Source organism: Ambystoma mexicanum, chromosome 3p, assembly GCF_040938575.1.
Source record: "Ambystoma mexicanum isolate Mex_15411 chromosome 3p, UKY_AmexF1_1, whole genome shotgun sequence".
NCBI classification, from domain to species: domain Eukaryota; kingdom Metazoa; phylum Chordata; class Amphibia; order Caudata; family Ambystomatidae; genus Ambystoma; species Ambystoma mexicanum.
In genome coordinates, this window is record NC_090925.1 from 341,379,919 (window position 1) to 341,401,113 (window position 21,195).

Below are 21,195 nucleotides of genomic sequence, written 5' to 3' on the forward strand. Positions count from 1 at the left end.
CTCTCACCTGGGTTTGAGCAGTGGGAGTCTCCCAGTCATGTACGTCCTGTACCTTACTGGGGAGAGGTTGGATTTGACCCCCTCCTACCTCATGACCAAGATATGTGACTTTCCCCTGAGCTATCTGGCACTTGGTGGCCTTGATAGTGAGGGTAGCCCTTTTTAAGGCCTGCAACACCTTATCCAGACGTGTCAAATGCTCTTCCCAGGTGGAACTGTAGACGGCAATGTCGTCTAAGTAAGGCACACAAAAGGCTTCCAGCCCATTGAGCGCATGGTTGACCAATCTCTGGAAGGTGGCAGGGGCATTCTTCAACCCAAAAGGCATGACCCTAAACTGGTAGAGTCCCTCTGGTGTTGAGAACACCGTCGTTTCCTTGGCATGGTCCGTCAGAGCTATTTGCCAATAGCCTGAGGTAAGGTCAAAGGTGCTCACAAATTTGGCAGCACCTATGGTGTCCACGAGCTCATCAGCCTGGGGCAATGGGTACGCGTCAGTTTTGGTGACGGCATTGACTCCTCGGTAGTCCACACAGAACCGCCAATCCTTGGTACCTCCCTGGGAACTTGCCTTGGGGACAAGGACCACAGGGCTGGACCAGGGACTGGTTGAGGGTTCAATAACGCCCAGATCCAACATCTTGGCGACCTCAGCCTGGATGTGGTTCTTAACTTTATCTAACATACAGTAACACCTGCTTTTGACAGGCACACTGTCACCAGTGTCAATTTCGTGCCTACACCATGGTGTTAGGCCTGGTGTCAGGGAAAACATAGAGGCATACTGTTGGAGCAAATCCCTGCAGGCCCTCTGCTGCGCTGTCGTCAGATCTGGAGAGAGATGTACTCCTTCCACTGAGCCATCCTGAGGGTTGCTATGCAGCAAATCAGGAAGGGGCTCACTCTCATCCTCTTCTTCCTCTGAAGCTAGCAAGAGACATGAGACTTTTGCTCGCCTGTGGAAAGGCTTGAGCCTGTTAACATGGAATACCTGAGGGGCTACCCCTGGGATTCCCATGTCAACCAGATAATTAACTTCACCCATCTTGGAGATGATCCTGATGGGTCCAGTCCACTTGTCTGCCAAGGCTCTAGGCTTGGTAGGCTCCATCACAAGGATTTCCTGTGCCGGAGTCCAATCCACTTGCAATGCTTTATGGTCATGCCAGTACTTATTTAATTCCTGGCTGGCCTTGAGATTTGCTGTTGCTTGACCCATCACCTATGTCATTCTCTGTCTGAGGCCTAACACATAGTCCCCCACTTGCTTGGCGGGATCTGGAGGATGGCCTCCCAACCTACTCTGATCAAGGCAAAGGGCCCCCTCACGGGATGTCCAAAGATTAACTCAAAGTGGCTGAAACCAACACCCTCTTGAGGTACCTCTCTGTAAGCAAACAGCAGGCATGGCAGGAGGAGATCCCATTTCCTCCGTAGGGGCTCTTCCAAAGCACCTAGCAGGCCCTTGAGAGTTTTATTAAATCTCTCAACCAGACCACTGGTCTGGGGGTGGTAAGAGGTGGAGAACTTGTAGGTTACCCCGCACTCTTTCCACATGGTTTTCATGCAACTAGACATGAAGTTGGATCCTCTGTCAGAGACGCCCTCCTTTGGGAATCCAACACGGGTGAAAATGCCCAGGAGAGCCCTGGCAACCACCTTGGCAGTTACAGTCCAAAGGGGTATAGCCTCAGGGTACCTGGTGGCATGATCTATCAAGACCCGGATGAACCGATGTCCACCTGAAGTGGGAGGGTCAAGGGGACCGACGATGTCGATGCCCACCGTCTCAAACAGTGTGCCAACCACTGGCAATGGCTGCAGCGGGGCAATGACACTGCCTCCAGTCTTGCCAGACAACTGACAAGTTGGGCAGGTCCTGCAGTGGGACTTCACTTCTACTCCCATCTGAGGCCAGTAGAAATGGGAAGAGAGCCTCTACTTAGTCTTCTTGGTACCAAGATGACCAGCCAAGGGCACCTCATGCGCCGCCTGCAGCAGGAAGGGCCTGTAAACCTGGGGTACCACCAATCTCTTGAGGGCACCAGGTTCAGGCTTAGTGGGCTCACTAACAAGGAGCTCACCCTCCCAATAGATTTGGAATGTCCTAGGCACTTCTCCTTGTGTCTGGGACAGGGCCTGTTTCCTCAGACCCTCGAGAGAGTGGCACTCTCTCTGTCCCTTACAGAAGTCTGCCGGGGAGGGTCCCCCTTCAGCTAGCAAGCATTGAAGGTCGGGGTGATCCTCTGGGTTGAGAACCTCTCCCACAGGAGAGTCTTCTGTCTCTTCTCTCTCAGGAGTTGAGTTTAGGTTTTCCACTGGACCCAGCCCGTCTGGAGCATGGATCCCAATGGGTGCTGTCAGAACATCAGGAAGAGCAGGGGCTCCCTCCACAGAGGTGGCCTTCTTACTCTGCCGTTTCCTTCACGCCTTGGGTTTCCCCATCGGCGAGGGTACCGGGCTCGCAGCCGGACCCTGTGTGACGTGCGATCGGGTGACCGCCACAGCAGCCATGGGTAGACCATCTGTCATCATCGCCAACTCGACCAAATCGTTTCCCAACAAAATGTTCGCAGGCACGTTGTCCTGAACCAGGACCAGAAGCTTCGCTGTCTTGTCTCCAATCGCAAGGTTGACTAAGGCTACAGGTGATAATTTGGGAGGCCCACCAGCTAACCTGGCGGTTCTCAGAGGAGCACCTGCATAGTCCTCTGGCTTGAGCAGGGTCCTGTTCACCACTGTCATGCTTGCACCAGTGTCTCTCAAACCAGTAGAAGGCTGGCCATTCAAGAGAACACTTCTCAAAAACCTAACAGTGTTCTGTGGGATAGTCGCCAGTACCTCTGCGTACTGGTCCCAGGCCCCAAGGGACACTAAGGAAATCTCTACGGGAGCACCGAAGGTGATCCCAGTAGAGGAGGGGAGGACAGTGGCCTCCACCTCAGGTACGGAGTAGGGATAGGTCAGGCTGACAGCCTGGACTCCAAGTGCCTTGCCCTTACACTTGGGGTCACCCCTTCTTGTGGTTCAGAGCCCCACAATCCCAACAAGTGCCAGGAGTGCGGAGTACAGTAATGGAACCACTGGGAGCCTGCTTTGCAGCAGGTGGACCACTACTCTTACTCCCACCCACAACAGACTTATCCCCACTAGGTTATTGGGTCTTCGGAGAGGAAGGTTTTGGTTTACCCGACTGTGACGGCTTTTGGACACCTCAGCTTTCTGAGAGGCCCCCTTTTCTTTGTCCTTCCCACTGGAGTCCTTAGGGGACACGCGGTGGGAGACCCACTTGTCAGCCAACCTAGCCAGCTTAAAGGGGTCCAAATTGTTCTGGTCAGCAACATGCTGACGCAGCTCTGGTGAACAGGCTTCTGAAAAATGCTCAAAAAAGAAGAGGTGGGACAATTCTCTTGTTTCTTAAAATCCCTGAACCGTTTAAGGTATTGGGTAGGTGTCTTGCCAAACATGGCAATTAAACCAGACTTCATGCACTCATACTGACCCCTTTCTTCCACACTCAGTTCCAGAATACAGTCATATCCAGTTTGAGGCACTCTGCTTAACAAACACTTAGCCCAATCTCTTTTATCAACATCATGAATCGCACAAGCCATCTCAAACTCTTCAATCCATTGGAGAATATCAGAACTTCCTGCATACACACCAACCAAATCTTTCATAAACTTGGTTGCTGGGGACCTGACACTCTCACCGGGTTTAGCTGAAGTCTCCACTCGAGCTTTCTCTAACTGGATTCCCTGACATTCAGTGTCCTTGTCTTTGAGTTCAAGATCCCTATTCTTGAGTTCCACTTGCTGTGCCAATTCCTCTTTCTGAAGCTCAGCATCTATTTCCAAATTGCGATTATTCAAAGGCCAATTTCATCCGTAATCACTCAAGCTCCAAGGAAGTGCTGGGGTTTGGAATGGAGGTAGCAGGAATGGTGGCATTCCCAGAATCAGATTCGGTGACAACTCTCTAGGTAGAGTAGTCATTTGTTGCATCCCCCCCTTCAAGAGTTTCACAATCAGTCTGGTAGTCCACCAGGGCAGCTATCAGCTCAGCCCTAGAGTTATCCACAAAGTCTAATTCCCTGGCTTCACAAGCACTCTGGAGAGCCTCTAAGCTCATCCGAGTCAATTTACCATTCGCAATAGATTCCATTGCTTGTAATGCAGTTATCTTGTACACAACTAAACCTTAATTTAACAAAGTGCAGATATCCTTGTACGTGGCACAGTTATACACTGATTCTTAAAACCATAAGCATCCCACCGCTGCCACCAGTGTAAAGGACCGGAGGGGGGTGTCTGTACTTCCGCTATCTATATGGTAGAGACGAAGCACAGAGGACCCCAGCCAAGATTCTCTATTATTGGTACGTGCTCGAGCAAGGCCTAGTTTCTCAGGAGGTGATGCAGGCTGGTTCTTAATTACAGTGTAGTCCCCAAGCACCCACAAAGGAATGTCCGCACACTGTATCGGTTAAAACACAGTCTTTATATAATTAATATTCAAAGGTTTTGTACACTAGCACAATAACTCACTTTGTGCTCCGAAAATCAACAATGGTAAATATATACAGTTCTAAGTGGTACCACAATTATTAGCAGATCTCATTAAAGTGCATCAACTGTACTCAGGTTAAATGTCACACAGATCAAATTAATAAGGAAACCAACAATAGAAAATAGGAGGAAAGCAGTTGGTTGGAACAATTGGCAGAATACTGGCCCCGCTACCCAGACACAGTTCTGTGTGGTGATCCCCCCACCTGGGCAACCTATAAAGCAAAGAGGTATCACAAGCCCAGTCCATATATTGTTCACAATAGCCTTCCCAATAGTTCTGCAACCTCAAAATACCTGGCGTTGCAGCGTTCCTCGTCAGAGAATCGACGGCCCTTCTTGAGTGCCCTCCCTTTAAGGCAGGAGTCACGGGTCGTCGAACGTCCGACTGAGAACAGGTCGAGCTACGATGGTGAAGTGGCAGTGTCGTTCCTAGCGGTGCTCGTTGATGGGGAAGCGTAAACGTCCTGCAAGGAAGAGGCGTGCGGGGCACCTCGGTGTCGATAGTTCTGGACCGCAAAGAGTTTGAAGAACTGTGGCCCAGCAAGGGCGTCGAGTCGTCAGCATCTCTGTGGTCTTTGTGTGGCGGGAAACCCACCGGCAGAAGCTCCTCGGCGCGTCGACGGTCAGGCCTTCTCCAGCAGGATACAGCAGCGACGATGCGGACGAGAGCGTCCTTGGATTCGAAAGTTCTTAGGGAAATGGGAGCATGGCGGCTCCAGTCGGCGACGGCGGTCGTCGACAGTGGCGGACAACAGTCCGGGCGCTTCTCTTTGTGATTCCGCGGCGGTCCCCATCTCGGGTCGGCAGCCTGTCGAAGGTCTGTTTACCAGGGAGCTTTGGCAAAGATCGGCTGGTGCACGATGGTCCCTCGTAGCTCGGGAAGAGGACGCCTTACCAGGTCATCTCAGGGTCAGTCCTTGGAGGCACAGCAACTTTCAGATTGTGAAGGAGAGCAACAGCAATTCTTCTCTTCCAGCAGGGCTTCAAGGTCAAGCTTCAGTTACTCCAGTTACTCGTCGTAGTGGATTTCAGCTTCTAAACACGATTTCTAGTAGTGAGAGGTCCCCAGATATACTAGTTGATCTCCCATTCATTCTTCTGGGTCACACTCAGGCAACCAATCGGTCAGAAGGGCATTCATGCAGGCAGGCATCCAATCAGGTGCATAGTGCATTCAGGCCATTCACTCCTCTCCAGACACTCACAACAAGTTATGTGTATTGGGACAAGTACCCAGCCATTCAACACTCCACACTGCATTCATACCAGTTTCAGGCAGGGCTGTCTCAGTCATTGTGTCAAACACCAGATACTAGACACCCACAAGTCAGAATGCGTATTCATCACACACTCCATTCACCCAGGTCCCATCCACAGGGTGTACCCACAACATACAGTCACTGGGAAGGCTCCAGCCAGTCTGGCCTGGACTTCACAACAACTCCATATATGGAACTTCCACCCAAAAGGCGGTCAGGGGGAAGGGACAGAGTCAGGGCTTCCCAGGACTGTGGGAAAACAAGGTAACAGGCAATAGAAAGCAAGAGGCCACAGGGGCCATCTTGTTTCCTATCAGTAATCAACTGATTCCAATGGCAGGGCCTGGGTATCCCAAAATGGAGGATACTGAGAGCACCTGTCAAATTCAGCATGGAGCTGCCACCAGCCCATACCCTGCTCTGTGGGCCACACACAGGTGCCCATAAACATACACTAGGGGCACAAGGTTGTACCCCCACCCATGGGTGCCATAAGGGTATCCCACGAGTCTGTACACTAAACCAAAATAGAGAGCTGCACCGCCAGGAGTCCCACATGAACTCCTGTGTGGAAAACACGACAGAACACACAATAAAAAGCAGTAAACAGACAAGGATACGGAGGCCCTGTCCCTCCGATGCGTTTCCAGCATCACACTCCCCCCCCGCATCTCTACAGTTAGCGTCTCTCCCAACATTTGAAGGGTTAGCCCCACAAAATGTAGGTTTTGTGGCACCATCGCTGCTGGTACATTTCTTTTCCACCCACAAAATGAAATGCATGGCGTCTTCCCACCAAATAAATAGATAAATGGGAACGGTTCCAGGCACTCACTGAGCTATCTGACCGACTTCTTGGGTTTGAGGGCCTTTTGGAGGAAGGGTGGGGGGTCGCTGCGCTGTTCCCTGCTCCTCTTTCGTCCTACCAGCACTGCTTTGGGTTCGTCGTGGTGAGGCTTGAAGACTCCACCAGTTTTGCATTTCTGTGGTTGGTTGATCACCACACATGCTTGAGTGGGTGGATGCTTTCCCAGGAATCCTGAATAAGAACTGCACTGTGCAGTCACCAACCGTGCTGGAAAGGGTTAAAGATGGCTCAGGGCTTCCACCTAGCTGGGGGCAGGGCTGTGGGGAGTGGAGGAAGCTAAGCCAGATGTGTAGTCATCAAAATAAGACCAAGCCTTAGAGCAAGCACTTGAAATGTGCAAAGAACACACACAAACCATCCTGACAGTTTAGTTGAGCAAAAACCGTACATTTCTAGCGTTATTTTACCCACCCTGAATGGAAACCTCGTGTTCCAATAAATGGAAGTCTGATGAATGCTTCTGGAGGGAAACGCCGTGAAAGGAAAGGCACCTGCCTGTGGTCCTTTCGCCACACAGCATGCAGCTTCAATGCACCCCTGTCATGTCTTGCCCTGCGCCATTGGCACGTCTTATGAGACAGTACCCACTTGCTGCTGGGTCCTCAATGATCTTAAATGTATTGTACTTTAATGGGCTTATGTTTAAATAAATAAATACATCCAGAAGGCAGGCCAGGGCAGAGCGCTTGTGAGCGTGGAGTGTTTCCAAGCGCTGGAACAGTTGAGCACTGCGGGATCATGGTGCTATGCGTATCAGTCATGGGCTTTTGGTTCTCTCCGGATTCAGAGTGCACAGGGACAGTTTTGACGCGGAATCTGAAAAAAATCAAGGCAACTGACTGCAATCCAGTGCATAAATTGCAGTGACACAATATGAGGTGACAGGGCGCGTGGCCCGTGTTAGCCCACTGCGCGCGCGCACGATATACGTCATACTTTCCATGATCAGACACATTCCAGATTTGCACCTTTACAACCACGCACCAGGACCGTAGTCCATCTAAACCGCTAGTCTTAGTATGAAGTGCCAGGAAGCCATAACAGTGGCAGGTGTGCGCTACGCAAGTGTGTGTCAAAGGCAGACAATCGCCATGCTGGTTCATGCAGTGGCGTGACGTGGAGATGGGTGGTGTCTGTAGGCCATGGACGTGCATGTTGGCCATAAGGCTTAATTAGAAAGGACTAAATAACGGGTGCCTGCTTTTTTTCGTACTCTCCTACTGTGGGGGATCTTTTAAGGGCACTTTCAGAGGAGTGGGGCTGAAACCCCACAACACTATATTTGAGAGCAGTGGTGGCGGCCTGGTCTAACGGCGATGAGAATAAATTGTATATCTTCTGTGATGCGCCCAAAGATGACCTGGCCCATTTAGTATTGTTTTACGCAGCCTTTTCGCCTGTTCGGGAGCCGACGTGAAAACCACTCTCGCGGGCCAGGGATTTCTTCAGTGGGAACTTGCCCTGTGCCATTTGTTATGCGTGGGTTCAGTATTTGTGTGGGTGGGGCTCCATTGTCATTTTTAAAGAATGTGTTAGCTGCCAGAAAATATTTATTGACTGTCTGAAATGTTGCTCTTTGTATTTCGGGAAGGTTTTTATGGTTGTTATGGTGTTGGAACGTATTTTTATGATTGATTCGTAATCATGTTTTTATTGATGTTTTTATGGGAATGTTCTGTATTTCCGAAATAAACTTTTCTGCCACTATTTTGCCTTCTTCTTTAACGCTGTGGTCATACTTGCGAGCTTAAGTCCTCCTCGAAATCTAGGCCTGCACTGGCGTGCTGTATAAAGTTGGGGTGTTACCAAAGTACTACGTGGCTGATTTCTGCCGCGGGAATGACGGTGAACTCTGAAAATGGAGGTGAAATGTCACAGACCTTCTTCATCATCGCCCTTGGCGGCTCCTCCACGAGCAGCGTTTTCATTGCCTCAGCAGAGTTTGCCAATATGGGAGGTCCTGCAGACACCCTCTGCTGGGAAGTCTTATGCAGTTGCATCCTGTGGGTCTTGTTGGTGACTAGATATTTCGACAAGCGGTGGGTGTGATACTTATGATTCTTAATGATCCTTATCCAACATTACACAGCGGCTGCCTCACTCCCGTACTCTCTCTGTTAAAAAGAGACATCAGGAATTTGGCACGACCTTGGGGAAGCATATGGTATGTTATGCTATTGCGTTCTATACCATAGCTTGCAGGGCTTTAAGTGAGCCGGGGCTAGGCGGGACAGTGTCCTGGCTGTTTTAAAACATTGTCCTTGACCCAGGGTGCTGCCACGGGGACTCAGCACACCCACTCTTTGACTACAATCGTGCTGGGTGCTACGGGGACTCAAGGATCCATGGCAGCGCCGCAGGTCAAGCACAGTTTTAGTCCAATTGAAAAATATTCTGCAGAAAACGAACTCCTCTGAAATCTGGCTTCGTATTCGCTGATGGGCAATAAAACTAATAACGCTGCTTGTGGAAATTCGTTAATGATGGACTACACAATGCTGTACAATGTCTTCAAAAGGCATACATTTGGTGTATGGGGGAACAGCTGCTTTTTGCTACACGTGACCAAACGATCCAACCTGATCTAAAAGGAATACATAGTTTACACGCTGGCAAAATAGTTCAATATCTTTATGAACCTTTCTTAGAGAATATGTGCGTGCCATTAGCCCTTCCTTGCTGGGGATTAAGAGCTCCAGATCTTCACGTGACAGGTAGAAAGCAGGGGAGCAGAACCCCCCTAAATGAGCGCTTAAGAACTGCTATTAAGCACACTGGGCCTGGGTCATTTATTTACAGAATGAAGGTGATTTACTCACTGGTTACGTGTCTTATATCCCCAGTCAAGAAGGGGTTTATTTACAGGCAGCAGTTCATTTAGAAACTTAACCAGAGGGAGTTGTATTTACAGTATGCCGACTGTGTACAAACAGGATCACCTGAGACCATGCTGGCACTCCCAAAGTACACGTTTGCAGGAATAGAGAAATGGGGGGACGTTTCTTCCACACTGCGCACTTAATCATACGAGTCACTGCGTAAACTGCGTATGTTTAATTGGAAAGACAGCCTGACACTTGTTTCGAGCTGTGGGGCTCTTCCTCTGAGGCTTTAGAATCCTTGTCAATCGCTACTGGCGCAGATAAATATTTGAATTTTCCCAATTTCCAGGTCAAATTAGAGATCTCCACTATATTAGCCTCTCTCTCAGAACGGCACTCGGCGGAAACGCGAGCCAATATTATACGGAAGCGAATTGTTTCTCGCAACTGCGGCTTTTTCATCCAATTTAAAGGACTGGCCACTTGGTCTCTTATCACCACAATAATAATTTCAGGGTTTTATATAGTGCTGCATGCCGTTTTTCATGCTTCTATGCTCTGTGATAATAGCTGTTATCCAATCTGATGGTACTGCTCGCATAAATACGGCCGTCATGACCTGCGACAGAGCACAACTAGCTGGACGAGCGGGTCACAACATCAGACTTCTGGCAGCCCTGGCAAAATCGTCCCACACTGGTCGAAATATTGGGTCCTTCCGGTGATGGGGGCAACTACTGATCGTTTCTGAGGTTCAGATATAACGTTGCTCCTTTCCTGACATGTCAGAGTCCCAAACTATCATCTGGGAACCCCCTCCACGCCCCCCAGACCCCTCCCCACCCACACCTGCCCCTCCCCCACATTCACATTGATCGGGCATAGGTCCAGAGAGTTTTCCAGAAGCTCCTGCACCAATTAGGTAGACAGCAATGGCACTGAGCATGCAAGGGTAAAGCTGGACACCAAGTAGGGTCTATGAGTAGTGTGGAGACATGTAAATGAACACGGTGGATGTGTCCGGCTTGCTTTCCATCTTGTTAAATTCTTGGTTTCTGTAAGGTTGCCCATAACTGTGATTGCAGTGGCTATTAGAACAACATGACATGGGGGGGACGGGGAGGGGAGGGGGGGCTGTCAAATGTGTTGAGGGCCCTTGAGATATTCCCGACCATTAGACTATACGCTGTGAAACCTATCACAAGGCGCTGTAAAGAGGGTGGCCAGCGGAGCGTCCACCTGTTGCTGCCCCCCTCTGCCTCCAGCGTGGGCGGGACTGTGGCGTGCCACCACGCCCGCATGGCATCAAGCTGGAGGGAGAGTGCTTGGCGTCGCAATTGGCTGCTCTCTCTCGTGGTTGCTGATAGGAAGACTTCTAATGGTGGCCGTTTCTTCCGTAGTGGGAGACATATTATTGGGCACACGTCCCAGGCCTGCAGGGCTTGAAAGGGCCGCAGCCTCCGCGGAGGAAGAGGTGGATGGCCAAAGGAGCAGTTGCGGGCTGGGCATGGCACGAGGGACTCTCCCGGCGGATCCATAAAGTTCTGCGAAGAATTGTCGCGTGCTCCAAGACTTCCTGTTGGCCATGTGGGCATCTAGGGAAGGCTGGCTGCAGGGAGCGTGGCCTTTCCCAGCCTGCACTTCTGTTTACCCCAGGCAGAGGCGGAGCGGCTTTTACAAGAAATGAGTAGAATATGTGGCTTCTTCAACGCCTCAAAAGGCCGCAAGGTGGCAGCAGAGACTGTCATGTGTCACTTTTGAACGTAATGAACAGTGATTTTCCATGTGACTGACGCCCTTGCTCTTGTAGTTTAGTTATTGTCTCCCCTGGTGTCAATGGGTTATCCGGACCCCCCACCTGCTATTTGATAGCACTTTTGAATGGCCAGCCGGACAGTGGCAGATTCAACCACACTTCAGTGCAACCCCGGCGTGGGGGTTAGGGGGCTGCTTTGCCCACCGTATCCGTGTGCGGATATTACAGTGCCAGGGGCGTTTGCTCCACTTAAAAGATCTACTCGTGTTGTAAGTGAAGCAAATGGCGGGTGGAGCGGGTTTTCAAGGTCCATGGTGAGCTGCAGTGCCATGGCAAGCAACCTAGTGAGGGGCACAGGGTGGCATAGCGTGTGCTATGAGGCTGTGTACCTGCATGGTCTCCAGGCTCGCCGGCGGATCTGGGTGTATTGCCAGGAGACGGAAAGGCAAGATGGCGGTGCTTGGTGTTGAGGTTGCAGATTGGAAGTACCTTGAGCGTTGCGCGCTTGCATGTTTTCTAGGCCTCAATGGCAGCTGCACTGTATTTTGCACGAGGCCATGCCCTGCAATACGGCTGGATGCGCATGGGGCATCCGTAGGTCCATTACTTGGTTGCAGCAGAAATTCTTAGTTGAGGTTCGCATATAAGTTCTGATGGTCTATACATGTGAAATGTACTTATGCAGCCAAGACATCTATGGGCAAGCAAGAAAGAAGAACATACACTTTCAAAGGTTTATGAAACCTGATCTGAACAGAGAAGTTGTTACAGATTATAGGGGCCACAGACGAGCAGGCTGATATATGCATTTTACAAAAGTAGTAGATTAGCGTTTAAGGGAGAGCAGGTGCACCGCACCATCACTGCTCATTGGCGCCTGTTCTGCGGGGGCTGCGTGGCGAGCATTAGAATCTGCCATCACCCTCCCGTTCCACTTCCTTGTCCCAGTGCCTATATTTGGGGTGCTGTTAACTCACCCACACAGTTTTCACATTAGAAATACCCTCCCCTACCAGTACAATGACTTCTCCTCCAAACCCCCTACTAGTTTTCTCCTGGTATGCTCCATTGTCACCCGGTCCCACAACCAGACAACCCCCCCGCCGCCCACCCCCTCTCCCCCGCTCCCTCAAACACACACAGCAGATTGTGCAGAGTCCGAAGTTACTGGGCTTGTTTGGTCATTAGGAGATTATGAGGTCTTCAGCGGCTACAGATACATGATGGGTTAAATGTCTTATTTCATGGTCCAGAGGCCCTGCTGGGCAGGGGCTTATGGTCGCCATCGGCACTCGTGTAGCCCCTGATTTCAGGCGCAGGTCCGGAGGAAGGGTATGCACTGCCCTCACCCCAGATCAGGGTCTCTGCGCCAAATAAAATCACTGTTAACAGCAAGTGCACGGAGTCCTTACCTATTCTTACTCCTTCATGAGACACAGACAACAAGGGGGATTTTTTAGGGATCGCATTGGGGGCCCCTTTTTATAAAAAAAAATAAACATTCATATTAACTTTATTACAACCAATCCCCTTCTAGGGTTCACCTGATGTGAGTTCTGTCTAAAGGGTTCTGGTGGGTCAGCCACCCGTCTTTAGAGGGGTCACTGGGAGACACATAGGGTGTAACTGACAGAAAAGACCCCGGGTCTACACCTGGCACCACCCACGGTAATATGAGGCTAGGGGATGGCCTCAGTGGTTGGTCCCACTCCTCAGCAGCCTCAGCCAGGTCCCCACTTCACCCACCTGCCTCACGTCTGGGTATTGTGAGGAGCCAGGATGAGACTTGGACACAGAGACCAATGGTTTTTGGCCATAAACCTTTACTAAAGTAAAAGGGGGTGGGGAAATGCCTCTCTGTCCCTGCACTAAGAGGTGTTTCCCTACCTAAAACCAAAACTAAGGGTCGGTCAAGTTCAGGATGTCCAAAGCAAAACTGCCCATGTCCAAATTATTATTCTGGCCCTCACATTCTAATAAACTAAACTCTAAAGTGATAAGGGTAATGTCTTTGGCCTTGAGTGGTTCATAAATGTTCAAAAAGGCAAATGCGTAATTCCAACATAAAAGTTTCAACAGAACAACATTTCTTGTTCCAAAGGGTGATTCCCTTCTCCGGGATTTTTCTTCCCTTGGTTGCTAATTCAATAATGGCAGTTCCTTGAGTTTCTCTTGATCAAATTTACAAATCAACATGGCTCTTTGTCTTTGTCTTGTTAGGATACCGTGTGTACTCTCCTGTCAGGTTGCCACTGCTCCTCTTGTGATCAGCACAGCTTTTTCACTAATCCTGATTTGCTTTTCTCAGGACCTCTTTGATTCATGTATTCTATACACAATGTTCAACTTGTCCTTGCCTGGTGTACTTTTCCTACCAAGGAATACATATACACTCACTTGCAATTTCCTGGTATACTCTCCTGTCAGGACTTTCTTACATGCACTCACTTGAAATTGCCTGGTATGCTCTCCTGCCAGGGCTTTCTTAAATGCACTCACTTGCAATTGCCTGTATACTCTCCTGCAGGGGCTTTCTTGAATGCACTCACTTGCAATTGCCTGGTATACTCCCCTGCAAGGGTTTTCTTAAATGCACTCACTTGAAATTGCATGGTATGCTCTCCTGCCAGGGCTTTCTTAAATGCCCTCACCTGCAATTGCCTGATATATTCTCCTACCAGGGCTTTCTTAGATGCACTCACTTGCAATTGTGTGGTCTACTCTCCTGCCAGGGCTTTCTTCAAATATGTTCTATACACCTTTAACATGCCTGATATGATTCCCTGCCAGGGCTTATCTCAAGTGGCATCTGCGCACCTCTCCAAAGTGGATAGTCGTTTTTTCAGATTTTCGTAATAATTTATTTTGCCTGGCCTTCTATCTTTCTAGGGCCTCTTTTAATATGTGTTCGCATACACCCACAATCTTGAAAGATTAATATTTTTCTACCATTCTCTCTTTTGAAGAAATACTTTTGCACTCTCTTTCTCTCAAGTATTTCATTAATGTGTATTTGGTTCTGGCATGACTGCCTGTACGCCCCAGGCTCCCTGCTTCCCCTTGGTATACTCACCGGCTTTGGCTGGCGTATTCTTCTTCCCTCGCGGTAAACCGGCAGCATTTGTTTGGCATCTCTTCTCTGGTTGCCGTGTCTGCTTCTTGGCTTCTCTGCATCCCACGGTCCCTGCTGGGCTCTTCTGCTTCATGTCTTCAGGTTCTGGTAAGGCAAAGGCTGCCTCCAAACAGCTGCGAACGCCAGCAAGCCCTCTATAGGCTTGTTTCGAGAGAAGTAGCTTTCTCTCTCCAGCAGTCCCCTCTTGTCAGGTGCTCCACGTATTTAAATCTCCTGGGCGCAGGTATTCGCTTGTTACAACTGTAGCGCAACCTGTGTTCCTGGCTCTCTGTTCATCTTCTTTGTTGCAGTTCTTTGGTTGTTATGAGAATGGAAGTCCATTCTTGATCTTCAATTCTTATAGGTAAAGTCTGTGGAAAGTCTGGGTAATTGTCTGGTAACTCAGTTGTAGACGACTTATATGGAGAAGCTGAACAGGTGTTTTCCTTAATTCTAGAGGGTAAGTCAGATCATGATGACTTACATATGGCTCCCATAAAAAGTTCTTCAGCATCTTTCCTAAGTGAATGAGGGCAGGTGTATCAGTATCCCATACAGGTATTAGGCAGGGATGGGGTATCCTCAAAAGAAGAAGGGGATACCATTCCAGGGATACCATGCCTCATCCGATGGCACCATGATATCCTCCCGGAGGATGTCTCCCCACATGTAACCCCTTCCCCCCAGACATAGCCGCCCCAAGGTCAGGATCAGGCAGCGGCTGCCATCCCCCGGCCACATGGGGAGAGTTCACCCCCGGGAAAGAAGCAATGTCAAAAAAACCATACCTGAATCCCCGGCGGGGGACGAAGGCGGCCTCCAACCATGTGGAGGCTCGGAACAGGGATGGCCCCACTTCGAGCCTCCTCATTGGCTGAGGGGCTGCCACACTCCCCCACCGGGATAAAGGCATGGAATCCCGGCCGAGGGATTCCCGGCTGGGTAATGCCTCGGCAAGGGCCAATCAGAATGGTCCTTTCATTCTGATTGCGCCCTTGCTGGGTAAAATTATGCTTACAATATATAAACTATATTTTGTATACACAGGATATATTTGAAGTTGACATGAATTGAATGAATCACACAACTCATTACAAACGAAAACATGTTCGTTTTATCAAAAGAGTCATTTAAAAAAAATCAGGCAAATCCCCCATGACAAAAATCTTTTCACATGTGTTTAGATACATCAAATAACAAATATACAAACATTGTGCAGAAATTGTTGAAATACAAAAATACAAAACAATAATGGACACAAATCCAATTCTTATTGTGACCAAAGTTCACAATATTGGTCACTATAAACAACTTAGTAATTTGTACCGTTGTGGGACCCACACTTCAGTGGGATCAAAACAAACAAAAACAATGTTCTCGTTTTTTAGCAGTCAATTTCCTGGTCTTCAATCTGAGCTCCGACGGGGTCCGAAGAGTTGGGTACCCTGTTCTTATTTCAACTTTGTCGCAATAAGGGACCTGTTTTCCTCATGTCTGGATAAAGTGGTGTTCAATGAAGGCCACAGTAATTGTTCTAAAAAATGAAGGCAACTTCTCATGCCCCTAAAACAAAACGCAAAGAAATACAGTTTCAGTGTGTTGGGGGATACTATTCAACATAAGTATTAGCATCCAACTGCAAAATTAAAGGGGTAATCGGGGTCTCGGGAGGATAGCTCAGGGACAACGTTCTTGCCTTGGAAGCAAGACGACATGGAGCAACACAGGTTTGATCCCCCGGTCCACACTAAGAAGTCTCTGGGTATTAAGAGCGTTATAAATATATCATAATCACTAATGTGGCTGTTCATAACAAACCATGCCACGTTGCAGGGGCTCTGAGCCTAAAAACTCAGTAAGGTCAAGTGAATATTGTGTGTTCGTCAACCAGGACAATTCATAACTTTTACAAAATTAGAAAAAGAGAGAGAGAGTGACGGAGCACCGTAGGGGGGTACACTTACGCTCAATGGTGAACTCTTTTCCACTGAAAGAACGTCATGGGAGACAAAGCCCTGCCTTGTGATTTCTAGCTATGGCTCTCAATCAATAGTCTGTAAAAAACAGAATGGAAAAAAGGGCCCATTTGGAATAGCAGCATCCTGCTCTAGAGTTATTAAAATTGCACTGAGCGCCAAAATTGCAAATATATTTGTTTCCTTTTTAAATCATTTCTTTTTATTTGCACATTTCTTTCCAATCCTTTTTTTTCTCAACAAATGTCTCAGTGTCCCAGCTTGCCTGTTCTGCTCACCAAGTTCATACAATTATGTTCTAATGTCATGTGATACAGGCCACGAAGCGCTTCCGTGTCCCAACTTCCCTCTATGGGCTCACAGGCTTCACTCAGCAGCTTCGGCATCCTTCGTGGTCTTCGGTTTTCCCAGTGGCTTGCTCCCTTGTCTGACAGGCGTCTCGTCATCTCTCCGGTTCCCGCGATGCCTCAGACATCACTCGGCAGCTTCATCCGCTCAAAGCATTCACACAGCAAACCTCCTGCTTCTGAGCTTTTTCTGTCGGTGCCTCCAGGAGCTTCCTTGTTCGATGCAGTGGGGCCCTGGCGGCTCCAGGCATGCAGAGCGGGGCCACGGTAAGGAAGCCAGGTCGCCCGACACACACGCCCTGGCTTCAATTTCTTTCAGGACCTGCCGGGCTGCTTGAGGCCACAGCCCCCAGAGGGCTCTTTTTTCTGCTGCCTTCTCTCTCTTTTTTTCAACTGTCCCTGCTCAATGCTGTTCTTTTTTTAATCCTTCTCCATGCCCAGCCCATTCTTGGGCAGGGGAATTATGTTTTTTTCCTTTTCCTTTTTCCAACATTCCATCGAGCCCCATGGTGGGCTGGGTGGATCAGTCCAGGTAAGCTCAAATCACAACACACAATACACACAAACACTTCACTAAATAAACTATTGTATCCACACACCCTTCTATCTGTGTCTTTATTTCTAGATTTCCCTTAGGGGACAAGCATGTTTAGCTGGGTCCAATTAGGCCATGGGCTATGCTCTGCTTCCCGGAAGCTTGGCGCCAGGGGTGTGGCGCATAATCGGGTTTCTATGGTGGCACCGGGTGATGCCCAGATGTAAATCCACTTCGCTGTAAGGGTAGAGAGGGCAACTCATAGCAACAGAGTCTGATTTCCAGCCCTAGTGGGCGAGTGTGTTTGTGTGCTGTGCACATGTTGTCTCTTTGAACATGCCCCACCTATATAGTAGCCTTTGGGCTCCGGTTGCTGTGTTTTCGTTGTGATGCTTGGTACCCCGCCCAACATTCTGCTTTTCAGTATCTGTGATAACGATGGAGAGCTTGCATCCGAGGGAAAAGGATATGAAGAGGGAACTTTTCTCAATACCACCTTCCTCGCTTTCATCTTCTACTTCTCCTCATCCCAAAGGTCAGAAGCTCTTGGAAGGAGGGACACTCTCAGTCTCTAATGAAGAGGCTCCGCATCTGCTGACGAGGTACCACATCTGCTGACGAGGCTCCACATCTGCTGAATAGGCTCCACAATTGATGACAAGGCTCCACAACTGATGACGAGGCTCCAAATTGTAGTATTATCATTTAGTATTATCATCTGTTATGATAAAGTGTTGTATGTATTTATCCCGGCTCCCCGCCTGCGCGTGAGTGGAACGTTTGTAAGAATGCAGGGAGTGGATGTGAGGTTCGAAGAAATACCGTTAGTTCGAGATGTTGAGTGTATGAGAGGAGACGTAGTGCGGGGCGCCGGTACATAAATAAATGTAAATAAAGAAAGTTACTTACCTTTGAGTCCTCGATACTTCAAATGGCGACGAGGATGCCGGCGCCCTGAGGACCCACGAAGAGAAGAGGGATTGAGAGCAGTTGCTCCGAGCCGATACGCAGCGTTGCGTAGGTTCGTGCTGACCGTGGCCCAGCGAAAAGGTGGAGAAAGGGAGAGCGGAAGCTTCGAGCCAGTGCATGTGTTTTCGTGTTGGCTTGTGCAGGTGTCCGGTACCGTGACTGAACTGCAGGGGAGAGCAGATGCTCCGAACCGGCGCGTAACATCGCGTTGGTTCGTGCAGAAGTCTGCGTCATTACTCATTAATGCTCCGGGAAATACGATCCGAGAATCGTAATACTGGGGGTTAGAGAAAAGGACCCACCAGGAAGCTTACAAGTCACGTGACACGCCTACCTGGCCCAGACAAAATGAGGAAGAGACAGTGATCCCTTCATCTTCGTCACAGTACTTTCAGATGGAGTTTTGACATTGTGAATTTGGGCATATCCAGTAAGGGATTTATTTTGTTGATATAGCACAGAAAGTGTTTTTCGCAAGTACTTATTGCACAGTTGCTGACTACAGATCATTAAACCCACAGGGCCATGCAAAACATTAACATTCAACCACCGGCTAGTTTCCTTCCAGCGCCAGGCCAGCCTGTGGTGTTATGGTCAGAATGGAAAGAGTTCTGGATGAACTATATTCAAGCAGTTGAACATGAAGAACTCACATCTCGGAAGAAGAAATTATTATTGTTACATGCTTTGGGATTGGAAGGGTAAAGAAAATTCAGGGAACTGCCAGAATTGACTGTAGACGAAGCTGGTGACGCTGATGAGCATGATAAGGCCATAAGGCAATTGGATAATTATTATGCTCCAGAACCTAACGTAGCCATTAATAGATATAAATTCTATACGCATGTGCCAAAGGAACATGAAAGCATTGAGGAATATGTTTCTGCATTAAGAGTGTTATCACGAACTTGCCAATTTGGCAATGGCATCACCCTTGATGAGTTGATCAGAGATCAAATCATTATTCATTCGAAAGATAATTTAGTACAAGACAGATTGTGGATGGTTGGCAATCCATCCCTCCCGGAAACAATAGAGATCGCTAAACGTGTAGAACACAGTCAATTATGCTCGAAGGAAATGAAGAACAAGAAAGAAGAGGTTGTACAAAGTATGCAGAAACATAGTAGCAAGGAGATACAGGAGAACGAAACAGAAGAACAAGGTCAGGTTAATGTACTACGACCTAAAGACAGAGGTGGAACAAATGTTAGGAACAAAGACAAGAGTGAAGTCAATGCTGGAAGAGGTAACAAAATGAAGAGTTTTGAACAAAGAGGGGGTTCATACAGAGGAAAGAATTGGGTGAAGAATGAACCAAGAATTCAATATGATCAGAGATTTCAGAATACTCAACAGAGAGAAGGAGACAGATGCTATAATTGTGGCAGAGTTGGTCATTATGCCTATGCAAAACAGTGCCCAGCATTGGGGCAAAAATGCGGAAATTGTGGCATAAGAGGTCACTTCGCTGTCACGTGTAGAAGAAGGAAGAAAGTCTCTGCCATTATAGAAGAAGAGGAAGACTCAGAGGAAGAAAGGGTATTTCTGATACGTGAGCCTCCAGATGGAGAATTTAAATGCCCGAGCTGCAAAGTATTCCTGGATAATTGGGAATTGAAGGTAAAGGTGGACAGTTGCTCACCGTGGACAATTATCACTAGGAGAACATGGAGGAATTTAGTAGCACGTGGTCTCAAAAGCAAGATGGAAGCGTCAGATATACCAAACCATGGTGGATTTGAAGGATCTAGGATCAAGATGCTTGAATGGTTTTCGTGTATTGTTCAATTTAAAGACAGACGGTCTCAGGTGAAGGTGTACGTAGCAGAAAAAGGTGTGAATGTACTGGGTTGGAGAGATCAAGCTGGTCTGAGAATCAGATTGGACCCATGTGATGAAGAACAAATTCTGGTTGTAAACGGGAGTAGTCAAGAGCGTGAAAGCAAGAATGCTAAAGAAGAGGAAGAAGGCAAATTGAAATTGGGCTTGCTTAAAAATTTTGCGCACAGGATTCGTCTCAAGAAGGGAGCAATACCTGTTAAACACACGAAATCCAGACCAATTCCCTTTGCCATTGCTGACAAAGTTGAGCAAGAACTTGCAAATTTGGAGTCGGAAGGGGTTATAGAGAAAATTGAATCATCTGAATGGGTGAGCCCCATCGTGGTTGCATTGAAGAAAAATGGCAAACTCAGAATTTGCGTGGATCTAAGAGACGTCAACGAAAACATCATAACTGACATTTTCCCGCTTCCTATTATATCTGAGATGTTGAATCGTATTGATAATGCTGATGTATTTTCTACTTTAGATCTTTCGAGCGCTTATCATCAGATTTCTTTGACAGAGGATTGTAGAGATATTACGGCGTTTATTACACCGCATGGGTTGTATAGATATAAACGCATACCGTTTGGACTAGCATCTGCAGCAGCAGTATTTCAGAGGGTTATGATGCATGTGTTGAAGGGTTTAAGTGGAACACTGGTATATCAAGATGATATAATTGTATTTGGTAAAGGATCTGAAGAACATGATGGGAGATTGAAAGAAGTGTTGAGGAGATTGGAAGAGGTTGGGTTGAAAATTGAAAAAAGCAAATGTAAATTTGGAGTAGAGGAAGTGGAGTATTTAGGGCACACCGTGAATGGTAAAGGTTATAAGCCTAAGAGGGACGCCATGAGAGCAGTCAAGGAGTCACCTAATCCAAACAACAAAGATGAACTGAGATCATTTTTGGGATTATGCGAATATTACAACAAGTTTGTAAAAAAATGTGCAAGTGTAACAGAACCATTGAGGAAATTGCTAAAAAAGGATGCAAAATTTACATGGAATGATGAATGTAGTGACACTGTTAAATATATAAAAAGAGGAATTTGTAAATGGTTAGAATTGGGAGGATTTGAGTTTGGGAGGTTGACTAAGATCACAGTGGATGCTAGTGGGAATGGTTTAGGAGCAGTTTTAACACAGA